Consider the following 25487-nt stretch of genomic DNA (forward strand, 5'->3'; position numbering starts at 1 on the left):
TATCTGCATGTAGACTTTCTAAACTAACTAACAGTTGATACAGTCCAGACAGAGGGTAATGGAACTGTTCTTTTTGAGGGTATATCGGCCAGACAAGCCAAATCCTGCATTCCTTTGTTTAATTCTGGAAAACCACTCATTTCAGTCAAGGGGAAATTGGAGTGACGGTAGATTTTACCTCTTTCCTTTCATTTTCCTTTGTATGTAATATAATACCTTTTTATTTTTGCCTGATATTTTAGTAAAGGCACATCTGTAACTAATAACAGTTTGATATATATATAAAAAGAACTAGCTTTGATAGAAATTATATTTGAATGTTGCTTAAATAATGAATGGGGATGCCATATTCATTAAAATTTGAACAAAACCTGTATACCTCTTTTGATGGATGTGGCCAACAGCCATTAAAATACAGTGGGAATTCTTGTTCAGAGACTCACAATGGCTGAAAATAAAACTTTTGAGTGTTTGCTGCTAAGTATGCTGCATTTACAAAAAGGGTTCATTCTGTAGCTAGGATAGATGGCTGTTGCTGAGGAGTCAGAGAAAAATGACTACAATTCACTTTTTTCGGATCCTTTGTCTTATATTTAAGGGTTTCATTTATCACTTGAGGGGTGTGGGTGTTTATCATTTGTTATAATTAAAAGAAAATCAGCTCATAAAATCTAAGGAGGGTGGTTTAGAATTTGGGGCCAGACCCTCTGGTGAATTGGCCTAGCTCCATTGATTTTCATCCACTTGAGGGTATTTTTACACCAGTCTGATTTACACTCACTGAGGGACTGACCCCTTTTATTTTATTTTTTTAAATGTTTTTGGAGCCCCTCTGTCTCTCTCCTTAGACCGACACTGAGGAAAAGGCGTCCTGTTACAAAACACGTTCACTAACATGACATAATAAAAGACTTAGCACCCAGGGTGCAAGGGGCAACTCTTTCCTAAGAACATGTCGGCTGGCTGAGGTTAATCTTAGGGTCTCCGCTGGGATTAGCCATGACCAGACCCCTGGGTTTACTCACAACTGATTCGCACATTTTTAAACATGACTGTTTTTGTTTACTCCAAGGGCAAAATCATGTATACCGTTATGTCCCCGACGCATTTCTCCAGCCAGGCAAGGCCTCAGTCACTTCTCATGACCCTGTCAACCCTTAAGTAGCATGGCTCCATAATGGCTTAAACAATTTTTTTCCCAGCCAACAAAACCCAGAGTTTAGTGATGGAAATTACCTATTGGGTCATCTAGTCTATTCCCCAGCCCATCCTTACATATTTACTAGTTATAAAATTGCCAGGGAATGTTTACAGACTGTTTTCTCTCTAGCAGCCTCTGCCTGGAGCCTCCAGTATTTAGATAACTGGCGTATGAATGTTGTGGTTGTCTCTAACAAGTTTTTCCCAGCACCTTGAAGTGAGGAGAAAATAGTACTGTATAACCCTCTTATTAGCATGTAGTGGAGAAAATTACTTTGCTTAGACAGTCGTGAGTAGAAAACGTATTAACTGTATGTTCTTGTACCTTATACCTATCAAAGCTAATACTATATCTCTACTATTTGTAGAGGGAGGGTGGTACATTGGATAAGACACTGGCATGAAATTCAGGAGATTTATGGATTCTACTCACTGCTTTGCTCCATGACCTTAAACTTTTTAGATAGCATCTGCTATACTATACTTAACACAGTCTCTTACTATGTGTTTGTACAGAACCTAGCACAATGGGGATCAGAGCTAAGTCAAGGATTCTAGGTGCTACCGTAATACAAACAATAATCTGATCTTTGTGAAATGTGCATTACAGCAATGCAATCTAAGGAGACAGATACCCAGCTGGTGTAAATCACTGTAGCTTCACTGAAGTCCAAGGGTCTGGCATGCAGTTTCTGCTCAGTTTTTCATACATTTTGGAGAGAGGATACAGTCTGTCACCTTGACAGCATTTTCCCCATTCCCCATGTATAATTCTGATTTGGCAATGGAAGCTTCAAGTCACATGTCCTTTTGTGCATTAATCAGGATAAAGTGCCTAATTATTTCCCTGATTAAATTTTGTGATTAAGTGTTCTATAATTGTCTGCAGGGTTTAGGCTTTTGACTATTACTCATAATTGAGTTGGTGGATCATCTTGTCAGGGTTCAGGTAGTGTTGAGTTGATTCAGTCTTTCTGATGTGGAAATGGTTCACATCAATACGTGTGTTTAAACTCCACAGAATGTTAGGTTCTTTTTTTTTTTTGCTGAGGGAAGTCTAAAAATTTACCAGGAACAGGGTTGCACAGCTAGCTAGGTGAAGAATGTTGATAAGACGGGCGTGTGTGTGTTTTTTGTGGGTGCATGCGTGTGTGTCCGTCTGCATGTGTTGTAAATTATTTCTTTGTTTTTGGAATTCCTAGAGAGGAGGAAGTAGCTTGAAGGTCTGGAAGTTGTTCAATTTAGAGGAATGGTGTGCCAGAGTATATTCCACAAATCCTAATCCAAACCACAGGAAAACACACAGAATAGGAGAGTGGAGATTCACTTCCCTGACTGGGAAGCTACAGAATGTTTAGAGCCAGGGAAGGAACAATTTTAGAGGGAATTGAGTTGAATTGCTTATCTTTCCCTGCCCTCTCCAAACAAATCACTGATACATTTTAAACCATTTTCCTTCTCTATGTGAATGAATAGTGCTAAATTACAACCAAATGCTCATTCAAACGAAAACGGGGTGCTCTACAAGTCAAATTTTGTTTGGGGAGGCTTGTGTTGATTGGACCTGATGACAAGAACATCCCGTGGTGAATGTGTAGGGATGAAATCTACTAAAATAAAGAGCATATGGCAATGCAACCTGACAGGCTAAATCCTAAAGGGCAGTTGACATGAAGCCAATAGGTGCTCTTGTTTTGAATAACTGCTGTGCGACATGAAATCAAACTGCCAGGCCAAATACTTAACACTAAGCACAGGCACGTTCGCTCTCTCTGGTGGGCATCGATAGGCAAACGGTGCAGTACCACTTTAGTATGTGCAGTGGCTTTCGCACAAACTGTTTACTTTCCAGAATTAAATAATCCAGGATAAAGATCAGTCAAGAAAGTTGCTTTGCCTTCTTGTATTTAAATGCTGCTTCCTAGATGGTTCAATAGGAAGCTGTGGGAGAGGATGGGCTCTTCCAAAGCAGTTATGGACAGAAATTCACCTCTGATGTAAGAGTGTACAGAACAATTGAAGCAAATGGAGTTGTGCCCGCTTATACCAGCAGTGACCATTTCCGCCATCTCAAATGGATGATTGAGACTGATGACTAATAGGAATTGGGCATCCAAGTCCCATAGGTGGCTTTAATGCATGATCAGAGCAGAACAAGGCACTGTCATAAATGTAAAGGGAAGGGTAAACACCTTTAAAATCCCTCCTGGCCAGAGGAAAAACCCTTTCACCTGTAAAGGGTTAAGAAGCTAGGATAATCTCGCTGGCACCTGACCAAAATGACCAATGAGGAGACCAGATACTTTCAAAGCTGGAGGGGGGGAGAAACAAAGGCTCTCTCTGTCTGTGTGATGCTTTTGCTGGGAACAGAAAAGGAATGGAGTCTTAGAACTTAGTAAGCAATCTAGTTAGATATGCATTAGATTCTGTTTTGTTTAAATGGCTGATGAAATAAGTTGTGCTGAATGGAATGTATATTCCTGTTTTTGTGTCTTTCTGTAACTTAAGTTTTTGCCTAGAGGGATTCTCTATGTTTTGAATCTGATTGCCCTGTAAAGTATTTACCATCCTGATTTTACAGAGGTGATTCTTTTACTTTTTTTCTTCAATTAAAATTCTCCTTTTAAGAAACTGAATGCTTTTTCATTGTTCTTAAGATCCAAGGGTTTGGGTCTGTGTTCACCTATGCAAATTGGTGGGGATTTTTATCAAGCCTTCCCCAGGAAAGGGGGTGTAGGGCATGGGGAGGATTTTTGGAGTAAAGATGTTTCCAAGCGGGCTCTTTCCCTGTTATATTTGTTAGACGCTTGGTGGTGGCAGCAATAAAGTCCAGGGACAAAAGGTAAAATAGTTTGTACCTTGGGGAAGTTTTAACCTAATCTGGTAAAAATAAGCTTAGGGGGTTTTCATGCAGGTCCCCACATCTGTACCCTAGAATTCAGAGTGGGGAAGGAACCTTGACAGGCACTATGAGGCATTTTAAGTGACTCTGTTTACCCTAACGTCCCTACACAAAAATACACTGTTGTAGTGTGGCAATGTGCTATTGTCATCTTCCCTTTTTCAAAGGTCTCTAGAATATACTGTGTCTTCCAAGCGTTTGACAGCTGGAACCAATCTGGGGTAAAAGCCTCACATATATGATTTCACTGCCAGGAAACATCTGCGGAGAGGAAGATCGAGTTTTCTGGTTTGAGCGTGTGACCATAGCTAGAATAGCTTTTGGGGTACATTTTTAATCAATAACATGAGCTAGGAAATTTCCTTTTGGCATGGCAAAAGAGGACACTCCTTTTCAAAACTGCTCCAGTGCTAGTGAGGATTTGTGATTGGTCATTTTAATAAGTAACAATGTAAGCAGGGTCTGAATGAACTCTCCCCTGACAGCTAGTTCAGGAGGGGGAGAGACTTCAGGAGCAAACTGTATTTATATGAACATACCTACTCTTCTAGGTATCTAGCAGACAGGAGTTGTGTAGCTCCAAGTGATCAGCTTTGGCTGGTGTTGGGTTACAAATCACTTTACCAGGCAAACCACTCCAAAGCCATGAGGGAGATCCTAGACGGGCCCTCGCCCTACTGCACGATCCCATCTGAGCATCTCTACAGCTGCTTCAAGGATGTATTCGACCGCGTAGCCCAGAATGACACGCAGCGCCCAGAGTGCCTCCGCTCCCTGTCCCGTGTCGACGAAGCAGGTGTCCTGGAAACTGACTTTACGCCCAAGGAAGTGATGGCCAGACTCTCAAAAACAAAAAACACAGCTGCTGGGAAAGACGGCATCCCCTACAGCCTCCTGAAAAAGCGAGATCCCGGCTGCCTGGTCCTCGCTACGCTCTTCAACCAGTGCAAGCGATTGTGCCGGACTCCCAGCTCCTGGAAGAAGGCCATGATAGTACTGGTGTACAAGAAGGGTGAGTGGGATGACCCCAGCAACTGGAGGCCCATCTCCCTCTGCTCCACAATGTACAAGCTCTATGCCAGCTGCCTGGCGTCGAGGATCACGGAGTGGTGGGTGAGCGGGGGAGCCATTAGCTCCACCCAGAAAGGCTTCATATCCTGCGAGGGCTGCTGTGAACACAACTTTGTCCTCCAAACCATCATCGAAATGGCCAGAAGGGAGCGGAGGCAGTGCACGGTAGCATGGCTCGACCTGGCTAACGCCTTTGGGTCCATGCCCCACCACCACATCTTTGCCACGCTCCAGGAGTTTGGGATGCCAGAGAACTTCCTCCGTGTACGAGGGATCCGAGAGGTGTACGAGGGATGCAGCACCACCATTCTCTCAGTCGAAGGGGAGACCACCAAGATCCCAATCCGGAGCAGAGTTAAGCAGGGCTGTCCCTCAGCCCCATCATTTTTAACCTCATCATGGAGCCGTTGCTGCGAGCGATCTCCAATGGCGCCGATGGCTTCAATCTCCATGGTGAGAGGGTGAGCGTCCTGACTTACGCGGATGACCTGGTCCTGACGGCGGACGACCCAGAGAACCTCCAACATATGCTAGATGTAACCAGTCGAGCTGCCTATTGGATGGGGCTCCGCTTCAATGCAAAGAAGTGTGCATCTCTTCACATCGACGGCAGCAAAAGGGACTCGGTGCAGATGACAGGGTTCCAGATCCAGGGCGAGCCCGTCATCCCGCTGGCAGAGGGGCAGGCATACTGGCACCTCAGCGGGTTTCCGTGTCCGGCAGACACCCGAGGACACCATCCAGGAGATCTTGCAGGATGCCGCCAAGATCAACGCCTCCCTGCTAGCACCGTGGCAGAAGATAAACGCCCTGAACACCTTCCTGATCCCCCGCATCTCGTTCATCCTAAGGAGATCCGCCGTGGCGAAGGTACCCCCTCAACAAGGCAGACAAGATCGTCCGTCCGGCAGCTGGTGAAGAAGTGACTGTTCCTTCCGCAGAGAGCCAGCAATGAGCTGGTCTATATCACCCACAGGCATGGCGGTGCCAATGTCCCCCACATGGGTGACCTGTGTGACATCGTGGTGATCACCCACACCTTCCGCCTGCTGACGTGTCCTGATGCCATGGTAAGGAACATCACAGTAAATGCCCTCCATGACGCAACAAAGAAGCGGATCGGCAGAGCCCCCTCCAACCAAGACACTGCCAGCTTCCTGAGCGGTTCCCTGGATGGCGAATTCAGACAGGACAGTGGCGACATCGCTTCACTGTGGTCCCGCACTCGCAATGCCACGTGTCGCCTGGGGAAGCGCATCGGCTGCCGCTGGGAGTGGTGCGAGGAGCGCCAAGAGCTGGGAGTCCTGGTGCCGCAGATCAGGTCCGACGACAACACCATCGTCACCCTGAGTGCCAGGGACATGCTGGAGAGGACCCTGAAGGCGGCCATCCACTCGCTGTACATGGAAACCATGAAGCATAAACCGGACCAGGGTAAAGCCTTCGAACTGACCAGCAAATTGGATGCCAGCAGCCACTTCCTTGCGGGGGGGCGGCTTCACCTGTTTCGCCAACTGGCGGTTCATCCACCGCGCCCGGCTCAACTGCGTCCCACTCAACGGAGCCGTCCACCACGGGAACCAAGACAAGCGTTGCAGGAAATGCAGCTACTCCAACGAGACCCTGCCCCACGTCCTGTGCAGCTGCAAGCCCCACTCCAGAGCCTGGCAGCTGTGCCATAACGCCATCCAGAACCGCCTGGTGAAAGCCATCGCACCGTGCCTGGGGGAGGTCGCCGTGAGCTGCGCCATCCCCGGTACTGACAGCCAGTTGCGACCTGACGTGGTAGTCACCAACGAGGCCCAGAAAAAGGTCATCCTCGTTGACATCACGACCTCCTTCAAGAACAGGACCCCAGCCTTCCACGAATCCCAAGCTCGTAAGCTGGAAAAATACGCCCCCCTGACCGACACCCTGAGAGCGAAGGGCTACGAGGTGCAGATGGATGCCCTGATCGTCGGAGCCCTGGGCGCTTGGGACCCCTGCAACGAGCGTGTGCTGCGGACCTGTGGGATCGGTCGACGCTACGCACAGCTCATGCCGCACCTCATGGTCTCGGACACCATCCAATGGTCCAGGGACATCTACATCAAACACATCACCGGCCACCGACAGTACCAGGAAGCGTGAGCCAGTACGATATCATGCATCAACTATGGGAAAGGGACTGAGAGACTTTTTCCATTGGACCATATGAACTGGAACCATAAACTCACTGAACAATAAATCCCACCAAATGAGGGTAGATCCATCCTCATCGTCGTACCCGCTCATTATACTCCACACCTGAACATAGCCATTATATGGACAACATACCCCCATAGCTCAATGTCTGTACTTTGACCCGTTAAACTTTTACTCCCAATCGGGGAGATTGCAGATTATGTATTCCTTACGCCACCCGCTCCTAAACCGAATTTCGCACCCCTTGATAATCTATACCTTATTCCCTGATAACAGTACAAAGTTTAAGCATAGAAGTTTCTGGTTTTCTTTTTACTTCATCATTATCTTAATAAAATTATTAAATTTGAATGCAGGGGTAGTGAAATGTTATCTTCATTGTATGACTAAAGGGGAGAAGAACTGTGCTGAGCTTGTCCCGACTGAGGGGTCACCCTTAGCTGAAAGGAACTTGGTAAGCAAGGGGCTCAAATGCCAGACACCTCTCAAAGTAAGAGGGGTGGGGACAGCTATCCCAACCAGGAGGTGAGGACTTTCCCTAAGGGTTCCCAGACTGGTTTAACCTGTTCTTCCCCACTGTTCAAAGAGAGAGCTAAATAGGCTTCATTAGGAGCCTTTTGTTGTGTTAAAGTGCTCAAATGAGACCTGAAATCACTTGTGGTGGGACAGTGTTTATGCCCAGGCTGCAAAGAGCTGAAAATTACTAAGAGACTGATGCACAGAGGTCACAGCAGAGAGGCAGGCAGCAGCAGAAGGTGACAGTTGGCTGGTGAACGAGCAGCTGGCGAGGCAGTGAGTGGAATAAGTGGCTGGCAGGGTGGCCAGGCAGTGAGGAACTGCAGCCAGCAGAGAGGAACCGTGGCTGGTGGGGTGGTGGCAGGCCAAAGCAAGTGCTCAGATGGTGGAGCAAGCAAGGTGCCTTCTTCCCTGGGTGGAGGGTGAACAGACACAGATGCACTTCTGAACCCTGGGTCCTCAGTGACCAAGGACAGCTACTGTGGGTGGGGTATGGTGAGGGAGCACAGAGGGACACAGTAAAGGAATTTTTGGTTGTAGAACTCAAGAACATGAGGCAGAAGACTCTGCCCCACGGACTCTGGGGTAGGTGTCCTGCTCACAGTTTTATGTTTATGAATCCTGCTTGTGGCATTTTCACTAATTAAAGTCAGGTGACCTCTCTCCTTTCATTAAAAGTTTCTTTTCTGCACTCAGACTCTGAACTTGTGAGTGGGGAAGTATTGCCTCTCAGAGGGACCTAGGGGTGGTGTGTAATTTTCCCAGGTTACTGGGTGGGGGCTCAAGCTGGCTCTGTGTTGTATTGTTGCAAAGGAACCCCTAGATCAGTGGTCCTCAAACTGTGGGTCGGGACCCCATTTTAATGGGGTTGCCAGACTTGCTGGGCCCAGGACCAAAGCCAAAGCCCGAGCCCCACTGCCCGGGGCCAAAGCTGAAGCCTGAGGGCTTCAGCCCTGGGTGACAGGGCTCAGGCTACAAGTCCTCTGCCTGGGGCTGAAGCCCTTGGGCTTTGGCCCCCCTCCACAGCCTGGGACGGCAGGGCTCAGGCTTCCCCCCTTCCTACTACCCCTACCCCCACCCCCACACCTAGGGCGGCAGGGCTTGGGCAGGCTCAGGCTTCAGTCTCCCCCCTCCTGGGGTAATGTAGTAATTTTTGTTGTCAGAAGGGGGGTCGTGATGCCATGAAGTTTGAGAACCCCTGCCCTAGATATTGAACCCGGCCCTGGTTGCTTCTGGCTCCAACTGGCAGAAGGGTTATAATAGCATCTTGATATAAAGACACAGTATACTGTGGGGACCTTTGAAAAAGGGAAGTTGACAATGCCACATCATAACAATATAATGGGGTATTTTTGTACAGGGTGGTTAAGGTAAACAGAGTCACTTAAGATGTTTCAGTGCCTTGTTCTGCTGGGATCTTGCATTCTTGTGGCTTTGACTCTCCCTTGCTAGGACTAAGCAGAGTCAAGGAAGGTTAATGTGTTTGGCACTTTATTTGTATACTGTTGTGATGCTAAAAAGACTGAAACATCCCTAAGCACGAAGCAGGGGGATTTTTTGTGTGTGTTCAGTTCATGCTTTAAAACTCCACTCAGAGATAAGAGCCTAGCAGAACCTCCTGCACTCTAAAATCCTGTCGGTATTAGTATATAATTACATACTGGCTTCTTGTTGTTTTTTTTTTTTTTCATGCCATATTTGATGTGAAGATGAAACGGAGAGAGGCAACATTCAATATTTATTTTCCTTACACTTGATTGGCAGTGTCTCATAAAAGCATGGGCTAAATGTTTGAACGCTGATTCAGTGTTCAAAAGGCCAGTAACTGGGCTTTTAATGAGGCTTGAACTAAGAAATATAAATACTGGATGACAGGCACTGTGGGGCTGGCTATTTAAACCAGAATGGCAGCCTTCCTTTTCCTTCACAAGGGCAGCACAGTTTGGAAGAGATACTAGAGAGGGAGCACCTGCCTATGAGGTCACCTGCCATACTAAGGTTCCTCAGAGCTGCTTAGGCCTTGATATTGCAGTCCTGGCTAGGAGTGTGTGAGCAGTGAATGGGAGGCCAGCCACTGTCTACCACTGGTTCATGTGATCCACTCTGCCCACACCTAACATGAGGATTGGAGACTGTTCAGCTGTGGGTTGGGTGTTGCACAAATGCTGTGGATGGATTAGATGTATGACCTAACCATGCGGCCGGTCCTGATGCTGTGACTGGCATTCTCTGATTTTTAATTGTTTGTGAACAATACAGGGAGAACATCTTTAATTCAGGGAGAAAATCCCCATACAATTGAGCAAAGTTAAAGCAAACGCCGATCTAGCTAAGGAAATCTAAATGGACTTTCCTTTCTGGAAATAGGGAATAACTGGTGACCTGAACTAACTGAGATGATAAATGACCTGACCAACCAGTGACTGGATCCAGAAATTCCTTTCTTATCTATTCTAATATACTGATATGCCTGTGCCTGCCAACTCCATGATTTGGAACTGGGGTAGTAGAAGGGGCTGGGTTCCAACAATAAAAGAAGCAGATACTTGCTTAATTATAATAATGACTGAGTGGCATTCCTAATAGTTATTTATCTATTTCCCGACTGTAACAATCAGTTGTAGTGATCATTAATGAATTTCTGTCCTTATACAGAAAACTGCTCTTGAATAGAGAGAGGCTGATATTTTAGGGTACAGAGTGATCCATTTCTGATTAATATGGCAATCTGGTAATTGATACTAGATGCTGTTCATTATACCCTTGGAAATATAGGTTCTGATCCAAAGCTCATTGAAGTCAATGGGAGTCTTTCCATTGTCTTTGACTGGCTTTAGATTAGGCCCATCATGCCACATCCTGAGATCATTTGCAAGTCCCCTACCCTGTCCACACTAAAGACCCACTTCTGCCATGCATCTTAATGTAAATCAAGTTAATTTTTATATAAATTGCCTAGATTTCCCCTTCCTCTAATCTGTTTGTCCTTAGATTGTGAGCTGCTTGGAACAAGAGCCATCCGTCTTGAGTGTTTGGAAACTGTCTAACATAGATTGGGCACTACTGTAAATATACAGTAATAGTAATCCTCAAGTCCTTCGTGCATTGGAGAATGGGGAATTTGAGTAAGGACTGAGGGCCCATGGAACTAAATGGAAAGTCCCACTGACTTCAAGCAGACTTGATTTGGACCTGGTGTATAAAGACCTCAGGATTTAGTCCATAGTGAAAAAGAACGGGAAAATCTACATACACTGTCCAATTGACAAATCCACCCATAGACTCCTAGTGCCAAATTCTGCCCTCAGTTATATTAGTGTAATTGCATTGACGTGAATGGATTTGCATGGCTGTATTTGTTCCAGAATGACCACTGGGGCTCCAGAAGAGGATAGGCATGAAGCACTGCACAGAATTGGGACTAACCCGCACACAGACTTAGATCTGAAATAAGAGTATTGCACATGCGGAATAGACATCGCCACACGTTTGCAGTGTTGTTGTTGTTGTCTTGGTCCCAGGGTATGAGAGAAACAGGTTGGGTGAGGTACTACCTTTTATTGCACCAGCTTCTGGTCTATCTCTGTCATGGTCAGATTGACTCTAAAACTTCCTCAAACTGTAGAAGTGTTGGTTCAAATAATGCAAGACTCAAATAATGCACAGGCAGAGAGGGGCAGCAGATAATCCTAATGCACTAGCTACAAATGCTCTTGCTTTGAGCTAACACTGGCAAGCCTAGAAACACCCAAACCTGTGCTCCACACAGCCTCCTGGCGCTGCTGTTTGCAGAATTAAATGGGCACCCGAATCTTACCTGAGACGGAAAGCTAGGGCACATCTCGGTGGCTGCCCACTCGCTTTCCCGCACCAGGTGGTTCCCATCCTCCTTATTTTTCTTGATGTCTAATAAATTGATGCTGTGAACAGTTTTACATTGTCTCTCAGGTCTTTGTTGGGTTCCTGTCCGCCCTTCTGCGTTCCTCCCTCTTCCATGCCACATCCTGCCAGGGGTGATGCCTTGGCAGCTGACAGCCTAATGCCATGTCAACAGATTTTTCTTGTTCAGAAGCACGTTTCAAGGCTGCCTAATAACCCAGTGCTCCTGCTACAGTGGTGAAGCATTGACATTTTGAGTGTCTTGCTCGTTACTCCTGCACAAGGCGTTAGGGGACCAGGAAAATCAAGACCTTCAGAGTAATAAACTGTGCACGATCCCTCTCATTATCCCCCTCACGCTGACACACGTTTGCCAACTGTGTGCTGACTTTGCAATTTCTATTAAGTCACTGTAACTAGAAGCAAGAGGCATAGCATTGCTCTCTTTATCGACCTGGGGCTGCTAACCCAGCTTCTCCTAGCCAGTTATATTGGAGGTAGCCCATAGTTTCTTCCATTTACTCCTGAGCCTGCCTGTCTTATTATTATTATTATTTTATTTGTATTATCGTAGCACTGCTTCTGCGTAGAAGGATGAGTTCTTACGTTAAGCCAGAATGGGTGGCAAAACCAACCACCAGTTTGTAAAAACCCTGGAATATCTGTGTGTGTTCGTACGCCCTAAGTGGTTGTTTTACTGTACTTACACATTCACAGTAATAGGCACTACAGACAAACGGCAGTACCCTCCTTTTTTTGCTTCCTATATGCATCATGCTGTGACAGCCACTCCGGTTTAGTTTAGTGCAGTTTAGTGCTATAAATCCCCTGTGTTATAGCAGGTATAACATTGATTTATAATTAAAGGCAGAGACCTTACACAGTGATACCAAGTATTGGGTCTTTTTAAAGAAATAAGAAATGATGGTTTGCTTTTGTTTTTTATTACTGCCATGACAACACAATCCAGTTGCAAACGCTCATGTTGAAAAGAGAGGTGGAGGAGAAGGCTCAACAGAGCTACAAAGAGAAGCACAAGGTCCTTTTGTCTACAGGATTCTCTGTAGATCAACCTTTTTGTAATACTGTTTGTAAAACTCTTTGTGGGAGTTAAACGAAATACATGCAACAAAACGTCAAGTGCAGTTTATTTAGCCAGCCTGAACACGCAGCCTGCCTGTGAACACCATGCCTTCAAGTGCACAAAGCTGGCACGGGACAGGGAAGCACTTGCATGGGAGCCTTCCAGGGAACCCCTCGCTGTTGTAGAAAGGGTGCCAAGGTGCCACTCAACTCTTTGAACCAATGCCCTAGCACAGCCTTAGAGGCCACTGCTCTGCTGGGTGTGCTACCTCTCAGTTGAGTTTTGTGACCACCTGCAGTAGTCATGTGAGCATATTCCATACGCTGATGTTATCCCGGGTGTCCTGGCCACGTTGTGGAATTCCCATGTCACCTTCCTAACTTCTGCCTCTGGCTGTAACCGACTGCAGCAACTGTAGAATGCTGCATTTCACGCCTGTGTTGTGGTACTACAGTGTTTCAGCAACCCCTCGTTTGCCAGAGGGATTAACCACAACATCCTCCCTCACGGGGAGTGTTAGGAGGCTAAATATAAGGTCTGCAAGAGCTTTGAGAGTCTCGGAGGACCCCCTTTGAGTATGTTGGCCAAAGTGACTTGCTCATGATTATGCAAAGAGTCAGGGCTCCAGCCAGGAACATATACCAGATCTCAGGACTTCTGGTCTTTTTTTCTTTAGCCATAAGAGAGAGTCCAGCGGAGGGCAATGAAAATGATTAGGGGGCTGAGGCACATGACTTACAAGGAGAGGCTGAGGGAACTGGGGTTATTTAGTCTGCAGAAGAGAAGAGTGAGGGGGGATTTGATAGCAGCCTTCAACTACCTGAAGGGGGGTTCCAAAGAGGATGGAGCTCAGCTGTTCTCAGTGATGGCCGATGACAGAACAAGAAGCAATGGTCTCAAGTTGCAGTGGGGGAGGTTTAGGTTGGATATTAGGAAACACTATTTCACTAGGCGAGTGGTGAAGCACTGGAATGGGTTACCTAGGGAAGTGGTGGAATCTCCATCCTTAGCGGGTTTTAAGGCCTGGCTTGACAAAGCCCTGGCTGGGATGATTTAGTTGGGGTTGGCCCTGCTTTGAGCAGGGGGTTGGTCTAGATGACCTCCTGAGGTCTTTTCCAACCCTAATATTCTATGAGTCTATGAAGACCGTTCTTCCTCCCTCTTATGATCATTTAATTAATTAGCTGACATTTGTACAACCATTTGAAGATGTCTGGCCTACTTCAGCTGAGATGTAATACCAATGAAATCAGTGATCTCACACATCAGGGCTGGATTTCACCAGAGAAAGCCCAAAAGAATAAAGTGTAAGTGTGGTTATTACCTACAATCAAGTCTTGCTCTTTGGCATCAGAACCATTACGGAATGAGTAACTGGGTCTGAAACTGCTGTGCCTTTGCTTTGACAGCAGTGTTCATGAGGGGAAAGTTTAAGGCCTGATCATGCAAAAGCACTAGGAGCGGAGGGTATGTAGCACCTTGCAGAAATGGGACCTTAGTGGGGACTTTCAGAGGTGTTGAACGCTCACAGCTCCAATTGTTTAGCTGAAGCCCAGAGCTGTCCAGGGTAGCTTTCCTTTGCTCCTTAGGTGTCCGTTGGTCTGCTCATGCGCCCTTGTTCCGCCTCCTGGGTTTGACCGAGACGATAAAGGGCGGGGTGGACCTCAGTTCCTTCTCACCGCCGCATGGCCCGAGTTGGAGCTCCTGCTGTTCTCTCGTTCCTTGTGACACACTTTCCCTTTTTCAGTAAAAAGACTGTTTGTTCTTGTATATAGTTACATTTATTAGTTTTTTAGTGTTAGTAGCAGTTTTATTGGGATTTAGGACTCTGGAACGCCATTGTGACGGTTTTCCGCCTTGCCTAGCACAATGTGATCATGGGCCAGAACTGGGGCTCCTCAGTGCTACCACAATATAGTAATAATAATGCTACTCCAGGGGAAGCTGATTTCATTCTCTTTCTGCTCCCGAATCCCAGTGTCACTGGGGACGGGGAGAGTGGCAGCCACAAAACAAGTGGGTGAGAGGCAGCGTCCTTCTAGGAAGGGGGAAAGCCTGCAATAATAGGCACTGTGTTCAGGGGAAAATAGAGATGTGCCAGTGTGTAGCCAAAGTGAATGGGCTCCTTTGTGTTCTCACAAAGCCGTATTGTGAGCGGCTTGCAGCAGGTATGCTGAGCTGCCCCGTGAAACCTCGCTCAGGTTCAGAGCATTGCTGAAGGGCCGTGGCTGGTTACAGGAGCCTGTCTCCCCGGACAGCAATGACAACGATACCAAGGGCACGTCTGGGTTTTGTTGTTGCTTAATGCTACTGTGAGAGTGCAATGGAGCTCAGCGTAATAGTTTCAAAACTGCAGCCCGAGCTGCTGAGCACCTGGCAAGTTTCAACACTGAGAAAGGAGTGCTTCCTGGTTCTGCTTTGCAGGTGCTGAGCGGATGTGAGTCCTAGCAAGGGACTTGGGGAAGTTGCAAAGGGCCTTAGTTACTCAGTGTCATCTTAACCATTTAATCAGGATTACCACTCCCTGAATCCTTTGGCTGAGTCATTTTGCGGCTTTCTATTCTACATGGGGGCTGGGTGATGGAGCTACCGTAAGAGGAAATAAAGGGGTTTGTCCAGCCACTGTCTTCAGTTAGGGCTAGACCTGCAGCCTGGATTGGAGTCAATAGTAGAGGTTCAGGTAGATAGAAATGGGAAGGGAGATCTCATTGCATCCTTGGGGGACTAAAGGGGAGGGATGTGGAGGAGTGCTACTCTCTCCAGGCAGGGAGAGAAGGGGAGTGGTGCCTCTCCCCCTTGCTTTAACCCCGACTCTATAGGACCTTTTAATTCTCCAAGAGAGCTTGGCTCCATTAAGGATGGCAGACTCTGGCCTTTCCTCATTAAGGGTCAGCTTGCAACTGACCCTCACATGGGCTTGTCGGGGTCAGGGCGCGCAAGAAGTTTTCTTTCTCCCTTTGCAGATCCTACCCATGGGAACAGCCCAATAGCAAGCCCCATGAGCAATGCCCCCCCAAAGCAAGCAAATTATCCAAAAGAGGGTGGCGAGGAGGTGGGGCTTCGTCACCAACCTGCAGAGGGGGCCAGCACTTTGGGGGTGGGGGTCGAGGGGAGAGAGAAGCATCATAGTGCAATCCCCCTTTATGTGCCCAATCTGTCCCAGTGTCCCCCCCACCCCAGGCATGGGCTGGCTCCACACCATCCATATGCAGGGCTGTGCATAAACAGCACAATCTAGCCCAGTGTTTCTCAAACTGGGGTCCATGGACACCCTGGGCCCGCTGATCAACTCCTCCCCCTCCCTCCCTCAACTCCTCCCCCTCCTTCCCAGCACCTCCGGCATGCTGGAGAACAGCTGTTCCACTGTGTGCAGGAGGCGCTGGGAGGGAGGGAGAGAGGGGATGGGGGCGCTCGGGTTACTAAAGTTTGCGAACCACTGATCTAGCCCTAAGGGCCCAGTTTCCCAGCTTGTCTTTCCTGCTTTCTTGCCTGCAGCATTTCTCTAAGCAACAGCTGATGGGAACACTCCACCACACATTCCCACACTGCAAAGCACATGCCATCTGACACAACCCTCTTCATCTCGAAACCCACCTTCACCTTCCCCCTCTGAAAGTCCAGCTGGGTCCTTGGGTGAATACACCATTATTATTATTATTATTATTATTTTAGGTTAATTGAAGACTTGTCTTAGAAAATAGTCATCCTGAATTGCCAACCAAAATGTGATTGAAAAGCAGCATACAGTGTGGATCTCAGCCCTTGCTGTTGCAACGCCAGAATAACGTTAAGATCCTGTAAATGCTAGTGGCTTTGTGTCTCCTTGGGGAATCCTTTTTCTGTACTGATCACTCTGTCCAAGCGAAGTGACCTGTGCAGTAGCAAAATCCCCAGGGAAAGACTCAGACCAGTCTCTCAGCACCAAGACATGCCTGTAAAAGGACCCTAGCAGTGTAAGTCATAATGCTTAGGAAGTAAACGCTTCATGACACAGCTCAAAGGGCACAAAGCCTTGGTCTACAGGCACTGCCTGTGTGAAGTGAGTTTATAGATCCTAAGATACTTTGACATGATCACTGCTTTATTTTCCTGTTTGCCTGGAGCTTCAGAAGAGCTAACGCCATAGCATGGGAGTACCATGGGTGTGATTAGCAGATGAGACTATTGGACCAAATCGAGCTTTTCCAGTCTATAGAAATTACATCCAGAGAACAATGTTAAAAGAACATTAAAGTTACAAAGTCAAGAGTTCCATAATTAGGAGATTCCAGAATTAAGGCTGCCCGGGAACTTTAATTCAGCCCTCTTGTGTGTATGCCTTATGAGAGTCTTTAATTACAGGATCACGTCCTATCCTTTTCCGCAAGAGCCATAGCTCCACCCACTTCCTTCCCCATCCCACCCATCTGCATGGGTGTCGGAATGAAGAAGCTCTGTAGCAGGGGCAGATTTAATGATCAGCAAATGACACCCCACTTTCCCCTTCTCCTCCTCCTCCCATCTGCCAGTAGCAGAGCAGCAAAAAGATGGGCCCTGATGCAGGTTTTTATCATGGTTCAGCTACAAACTGACAAAGCCAAAAATCCCATAGATGATCTTAAAACCCCCCAAACCCAAAGACCTTGTAAATGAACTTGAAAGGAACAAAATCAAAGGCCCTGTAGATGAGCAGATCAACAAGGAAGCAGGTCAAAACAGTCGTCTTGCTGGAACAGGTTTGATGTTCCCATCTGATAAGTTACTTTCAAGATTCAGTTTTATCAGCTGAGCAATTGCATATGCTTGTACAAATTGGTCCTTGCTAGCCCACTGAAAGCGATATGCCAAATGGATTGTTTCCTTTTTTTTCCCTACAAGCCATCATTTTTTCTTCATTTTACAGAATGAAAAATGCACCGCATGTGGATTTGCATGTCGAATGGCTTAGCATATCTGTCAGTTTATGCATACTGTCACATTTGTTTGTTGTTCAGGGGTACAGAAACTCAAAAGTCTACATGGTTAACAATAATTGAAAGAATATGCTAAAGTCAGTGTCTGTTCATGGGACAAGCAAACAACATGTACAGTGCCAGATTTATAGTTTGTGAAACGTCATAGTATCAAGGCATGTTTTGATAAACAAGCATCTGAAAATATTAGGAACCCCAAACCCCTCTTCCCCACCGCAGAGCCCGCACCTCCAGCCGGAGCCCTCACCCATCCCACACCCCAACCCCCTGCCTCAACCCGCATCCCCCTCCCACATTCTGAATCCCTCTGCTCCAGCCTGGAGTCCCCTCCTGCACCCCAAACCCCTCATCCCCATCCCCACCCCAGAGCCCTCACCCCCTGCCGGAGCCCTCACCCCCTCCCACACCCCAACTTCCTGCCCCAGCCCAGAGCCCCCTCCTGCACCCTGAACCCCTCATTTCTGGCCCCACCCCAGAGCCCGCACCCCCATTTAAAGCCCTCACCCCCTCCTGCATCCCAACCCCCTGTCCCAACCCAGTGAAAGTGAGTGAAGGTGGGGGAGGGCGAGCCACCGAGGGAGGGGGAATGTAGTGAGCGGGGGGCGGGGCCTCAGGGAAGGGGCAGGGAAGGAGTCTGGACCTCGGGGCAGGAGTAGGGCTAGGGTGTTCGGTTTTGTGCGATTAAAAAGTTGGCAACCCTACTTGACACAGTCAAAACTTTAGCTAGTTTGTCTCCCCTGTGAAGTTCTGGAGAGCAACAGTTGTGGTATTTACTTGAGTATCATTAAGCTACATGCCAGACAAAATACAACTTTTGTCCCGCCTAATAGTGATACCAAGAGAATCAAATCTTTGAGCAAGACAGCTACTGATGAATTTATAAGTCTTTTAGCATCAGAAACCAGGATGTGCGTACTTAATAGTTGCCAAGTAGTTAAGTTTTTTACCGTCATTGAAGATGCAACCATGGATATTAGCCATTTTGATCAAATGGCCAGTTTGCTTCGCTTTGTTAATAATGATCTTATCAAAGGAAAAACAGATATAAAAGAGTGTTTTGTAAGCTTTGTGGCAGTGAATGAGGCAGATGCTGCATTCTTGTGTGACCAGTTAACTAATATTGTATTCTGCAAATATGGGTTAGACCCCAAATACGTGTCTGGACAAGGATATGATGGGGCCATTGTTATCGTCAGAGCGCATGGAAGATTGCCAGCAAAAATAAGAGAGTATCTTCAGGCAAGGGAGACAACATGTATGCACCAAACACCCATTGCCCAGGATATCAAATTAACCTAGTTTTGGTGCATGCTGCTGAAAAAAAGTCCAGTCAAGACCTGAAGTTTTTCTTTGCAACTTTGCAGGACATATTTATATATTTTGCAGACTCTAACCATAAACGGAAAGAACTAAAAATAATCTTTATTGTCAAACACTTGTTCAAGAGAGTACAGTTTTGCAAAGGGAAGACGAACTTGATGATGCAGTTCAGACCACTGAAGAAGTTGACAGGATTGATGCAGCAGATGAAATTGAACAGGCTTCTGAAAAATGAAGGAGACCTTTACATCTAAAGGCACTCTGCAAGAGTAGATGGGCAGCTCAAATGAAAGCCACTGAGGCAATGACAGTAAATTTTCAGAGTATAATTGAATGCCTGGAAGATGAAACTGTGGCTGAACACTGGAGTAGTGAGGACAAACGTTGAGCAAAAAGCAACCTGTCTTTGATGGTGTGGTGTCCTACCTCAATCTGTTATCATGGCATAGGAGCTTTGTGATCATGACTGCAACCTCTGTAATCCTTCAGTCAAAAACCATTGACCTGTTCAAAGTTCTCTGGACATTTGAGAGCACTGCGAATGAGCTCAGATCTGAAGAAAAGTGTGAGGAAATTTGTAAAAGAATCTCAGGACAGGTGGGAAGCACTGGGTTTTGAAACTACAAACTATCCAAGCCATAGGAAGAGGTATGTCACATGGAGGATGAATTTGAATAAGGTTCTGTGTTAGAAGCAAAGGATAACCATCAAAGGAGATATTTCAAGGTCTTAGACAATAGGGTCGGGAACTAAAATATCGATGTAAGGGATTTCAAGAGGTAGCTACTCTACTTGGTTTCCTCCATCCCGGTCCATTTCAGAATATAACTTTAGAAGAGTCAAAGGAGGAAGTTCTTAAACCCCTGGGACAATACTCATATTTTTCTTTAGCTTTGGTTCACGGCACTGGCTTTCAAGTTGCATTATTTTACAAAGAATAAAATTTCAGAGTGTCAAGTCCTCTTGACGCTGTTTTTCCAGAAATGGAAGCGTTGTGTTGACTTTTTCTCACCCTACCAACTGGCATGGCTAGTGCTGAGTGCACTATGAGCACTATGAACGTGCATTTGCACTACCACGGACACAGCTGAGGGACCTTGCTCTTCCTGCAATTGAGACAATGGAGCAGCAAAGTTGGAACTGGATCGCATCACAGAACACTTTGCCAAGGAAAAGTATCTTTGTGGTGCAAGGTTCCAATCACTGGAAAAATGCAACTAACACAATGTGGGTGAGATTCCACTTTTGTTTAGGCCTGTGATTTTTGTTTTCTGTTTTTTGTTACCTTTTTATCTTTAAAAAAGCCTAAGGTGATGTGACCATTGCGCCCCAGGCTGCCCATTTGCTGACCATGCTCTGACCCTTAAATCTGCCCTGCTCTGTAAAACCTGCTTCCCTTCCCATGCTGCTATCTGTGATGCATGTAGCAGGCACAAGGGAATCGGGGCAAGCCTTATGCCTTTTACTTCATCGTTCTGCCATGCAAACCAGGACCTAACTAGGCCCATAGTTTGAGGCTCGTGTAACCTTATGCTCCAATCGAATCTGGTGTCATCATAAACAGCTGTATTTTTAATGATTTTAAGCTGAAAGTTTTCTGGTCTGGTGCTAAAAGGCGATGCCAAAGTTGTCTCTGGGCTCTGTCTCCCTTGAACTTATCAGCATGCTGTTGAGTTACTCAAGCTAGGCACAGCTCTATTTCTCAAATAGGCGTGACTGCAGCCAATAAATACATTTCAGCCCTGTGGATGCAAAAACAAATGCCCAGTATGGAAATGAGAAATGCCTGTAGTAGATTAAAACGCCGCCCTGTTAGAGGAGAGTTGGCTCAAGAGGGGTGAACTGAGTTTGTTTTTAAATACAAGATAACTTTTTGCACTCATAGTATGTCTATTTACTGTAACCCATAACCGCCCAATGTACTACCTATGTCTGCTCTGTTTCCCTATCTTGTACACATTTCTGCTGCCCATGTAAGAAAATTATTTGTACTGCTGACAATGGGCTGATGTGAGTCAGAGGAGCATAATTGAAATAAATCTTTAAGTCAATAGTGCTGCATCGATTCATACCACCTGAAGATATATTAACTAAAAGGCTCTCTTTTTAAATGAGCACGTGGGAATGATCAAAAGAACTCAGGTCACAGTGCAGTTATTTCTCTGGTGTTCATGTTCTCTTACAAAGTGGGGCAGTGACCCCATGAGAACAAGCAGCCATTACTGGTCAAATTCCGAGCTGACGGCAGTGAGTTATCAGGATGAAGCGTCTAGATGACTCAAATAGAGCACTTCTCCGTCCTTGCTAATGCTTCTGAAAAACAGTGACGCCCTTCAGCAGCTGCTAAATTTCCTTCGCAAAAAGTCATATGTCAGTTCCCCCATGGGGGCTCTTGTCTGCTGAACTCTGTTAGTAATGACTTACGTATGGACACAGTCATTATTTCTCAGCACTTTTTTTCTCTCTTAATAAAAAAAAAAAAAAAAAAAGAAGAAGATAAAACCCAACACCGATCTGTTAAAAACAAGCAGAGTAGAATGGGATTTTTACAATAGCTGAATTCATGAAATAAAAGGTTCTCTGCAAGTCCCTGGGGAGATTTTAACGAAAGGTGAAGAAACTGTGGGTTTTGCCCCTGTTTCACTGAAACCACACCACACGATCCATTGTCTACAGCCAAGCTCTACGATACAACCGGATTTGCTCCAACCCCTCAGACAGAGACAAACACCTACAAGACCTCTATCAAGCATTCTTACAACTACAATACCCACCTGCTGAAGTGAAGAAACAGATTGACAGAGCCAGAAGAGTACCCAGAAGTCACCTACTACAGGACAGGCCCAACAAAGAAAATAACAGAACGCCACGAACCATCACCTTCAGTCCCCAACTAAAACCCCTCCAACGCATCATCAAGGATCTACAACCTATCCTGAAGGATGAGTCATCACTCTCACAGACCTTGGGAGACAGGCCAGTCCTTGCTTACAGACAGCCCCCCAGCCTGAAGCAAATACTCACCAGCAATCACACACCACACAACAGAACCACTAACCCAGGAACCTATCCTTGCAACAAAGCCTGTTGCCAACTGTGCCCACATATCTATTCAGGGGACACCATCATAGGGCCTAATAACATCAGCCACACTATCAGAGGCTCGTTCACCTGCACATCCACCAATGTGATATATGTCGTCATGTGCCAGCAATGCCCCTGTGCCATGTACATTGGTCAAACTGGACAGTCTCTACGTAGAAGAATAAATGGACACAAATCCGATGTCAAGAATTATAACATTCAAAAACCAGTCGGAGAACACTTCAGTCTCTTTGGTCACTTGATTACAGACCTAAAAGTGGCAATTCTTCAACAAAAAAACTTCAAAAACAGACTCCAGCGAGAGACTGCTGAATTGGAATTAATTTGCAAACTGGATACAATTAACTTAGGCTTGAATAAAGACTGGGAGTGGATGTGTCATTCCACAAAGTAAAACTATTTCCCCATGTTTATTCCTCCCCCCGCTGTTCCTCAGACGTTCTTGTCAACTGCTGGAAATGGCCCACCTTGATTATCACTACAAAAGGTCTTTTCCCCCCGCTCTCCTGCTGGTAATAGCTCACCTTACCTGATCACTCTTATTACAGTCTGTATGGTAACACCCATTGTTTCATGTTCTCTGTGTATATAAATCTCCCCACCATATTTTCCACTGAATGCATCCGATGAAGTGAGCTGTAGCTCACGAAAGCTTATGCTCAGATAAATTTGTTAGTCTCTAAGGTGCCATAAGTCCTCCTTTTCTTTTTGTAGATTAAAAGTATGGCTACTCCCGCTTGAAAAACAAATCTCTGCTGTCAATTGTTGGTGCTTTATTATTTTCAAATGAGACATCAGCCCAAGTCTCTGCCCACATGGTCATTAGGGGTGGCATTTTCGAAAGCATCCAGCACTGGCCTGACTGTGCTATTGACATCAATGGCAGTTTTATCAGAAACTTCAGCTTTAGGCCAGTGCTGAGAGCTTTTGAAAATTCCACCTCAAAAGTTGCCATGACATTTCTGACGAGCGTGGGAGTGTGAACCCCAGACGGTGAACTAATTCCAAAGTGGGTAACATTTCCCTGTCTAAATCACCCCTTCATTGTCAATAAGACTCAATAGTTTCACGTCCTCTTCCAAGCTATTGTGTAGCGATGCTGGTGCACTGTTAAACAGCTCTCACGTTGCACCCCAGATATGGCTACGTTTCAGTCATGAGTGAAGTGATTCCCGTGCACATAAAGTTCTGAGGTCTATTGGGAAGAAAGCCACTTGTGTGAATGAAGGCAGAGTTCAGTGGCTATCTTTTAAAGTAATTACACTTCTTCTCTACCAAAGGGCTGCAGGAAAGGGCAAGGGTTTGGGAAAGTGCCACGCTGGTGAAATTCTATTCTGGAATGCACATTTGTATCATCCCAAACTTTCCAGTGGGAGATGTACACTTGAACCTGAGATTTTAGCTCAGATGTTACATCTCCTCTGCTATCTTTGTGTTGAGATAATGCCTGCTGCTCCTGCTGAGATCATCCCTGATGCTACTAGAGTTACATCAGACATGAAATTCAGTAAACTGAGGGTGTATCCTGCCCCACTGGGTCTCGGGATGGTACTTAGCCATTTTTGCTGAGGATGACTTTTCTCCCTGGCTCAGGAAGATACGTCTGCTGAGTGAAATGTCTTGCTATTGTAATACATCAGATAGCCGAAAGTATATCCCAACTCTGCAAACACTCCTTGGCATCGCAACCCTGACTCAATAACCAATGACCTATGAACAGTGTTCTTCTAACTTCTGCTGTGCCTTTAAGATATGGGATCAACTGCAACCCTGGTGCTGAATGCAAATCCTATCACCATCACTCGAGCTGTGCCTTATGGAACTTGGGTCACGGGCTCTGTAATCTCAGCCTACCACTCCAAAGGCAAAAGCTTTTCTTTTATACCTGGGTTGCCTGATTTGGACGCTGTTTTCTTTTGTGTTAATTTTCCTGCTTTCATAAACCTGTGGACTATAGCACAATACTCCATTTTTTTTTAAATAGGGAAAATCCATTTTGTACCATATTAATTAAATCTTCTTCTACTAATCTTGCCTATATGAGAAAGGGATACTTTGAATTTCTCTTTGAACCAGAAACCCCTTCAACATGCAAAGAGCACTTGCTGCCTTGACATTCTCTCTCTCTTGTATTTTTAATCATGTAAGAAAACTGAGAAAAGGTGCTGCAATTTTGGGGGGGGGGGTCTCCTCTGGCTTTCAATGATCAGTATCGACGCTATTCAATATTAACGTTTTAATGCGCTTTAGATTGCACAGTCCAGCCACCCTATAGGCACCTTTTGATATATGCAAATCCTTTTTGTGTGCAACTCTTGACATATTTTCATATTCAGGATTATGTGAAGCCCTTTTCTGTGCCTCTAATGTATGCTAATCTTTGTTTCTTTTAAAACACTTTTCTAAACTCCAGACATAAAGCCTGCAATTTGTGCGTCACTGGAATCCTTCATCTCTGCAGTTCCCCTCCTGTGTACAGGCTGCTCTGTGGGTCCAGCTCCGCTGCCGTTGAGTCAAAGGCAAAGCTTCCCTTGACTTCAGTGGGGCAGGACTGGGCGCTGTGTGCTGAACTTGACTTTTGATCATGCGGCCTTCATAACACTGGGAGTGGGAGGAAATGCATGCAGCACATGCCAGGCCAAACTGATCACACTTGAAATTAAGGGTACATTGATCAGTTATGCGTACAAATGAACACATGATTAATAGGTGGTTCAGTACATTTTTAGTCAAACTGTCAAAGTTTGTTACAGAGTTCAATAGATCAACAGGTGGCGTATAACATCCTTGACTGATATCATAGAATCATAGAATATCAGGGTTGGAAGGGACCTCAGGAGGTCATCTAGTCCGGCCCCCTGCTCAAAGCAGGACCAATCCCCAACTAAATCATCCCAGCCAGGGCTTTGTCAAGCCTGACCTTAAAAACTTCTAAGGAAGGAGATTCCACCACCTCCCTAGGTAACACATTCCAGTGTTTCACCACCCTCTTGGTGAAAAAGTTTTTCCTAATATCCAACCTGATATGGATATGGATTATAGAAGGTTATGAGCACACTAGTTATGTCTGTAACATGCTGTTTGTTGACACTTTTTACAAACTATTTATCATGCGACCACTAATTTTTCAAAAGGATGTGTAATGGATTGACCGCATACTGTTTTGCACACACCCCCTTGCACAAACGCCAGTGCCAATATAGACGCAAACGCCAATGTGTGAGCGCACACTTACTGGAGTTTGTGCGTGGGCGATGTGACATGTGCGTTTCTG

At 45.9% G+C, this 25487-nt stretch overlaps 1 protein-coding gene across 3 annotated transcripts in view; it reads left to right on the forward strand.

The window, feature by feature from the left end:
• The window catches only part of ST3GAL1 (ST3 beta-galactoside alpha-2,3-sialyltransferase 1), a 119073-nt gene that overhangs the window by 40438 nt on the left and 53148 nt on the right, over positions 1-25487 (forward strand). Inside the window, exon 1 of one of the 3 annotated variants that reach the window (XM_043539060.1) lies at positions 14046-14143. The exons of the other annotated variants lie outside the window; for them this stretch is intronic. The gene's annotated coding sequence lies outside the window, so the exon portion shown is untranslated. Of the gene's footprint in view, positions 1-14045; positions 14144-25487 lie in introns of those variants that run through there. 3 annotated transcript variants of the gene reach the window in all.

Source organism: Chelonia mydas, chromosome 2, assembly GCF_015237465.2.
Source record: "Chelonia mydas isolate rCheMyd1 chromosome 2, rCheMyd1.pri.v2, whole genome shotgun sequence".
NCBI classification, from domain to species: domain Eukaryota; kingdom Metazoa; phylum Chordata; order Testudines; family Cheloniidae; genus Chelonia; species Chelonia mydas.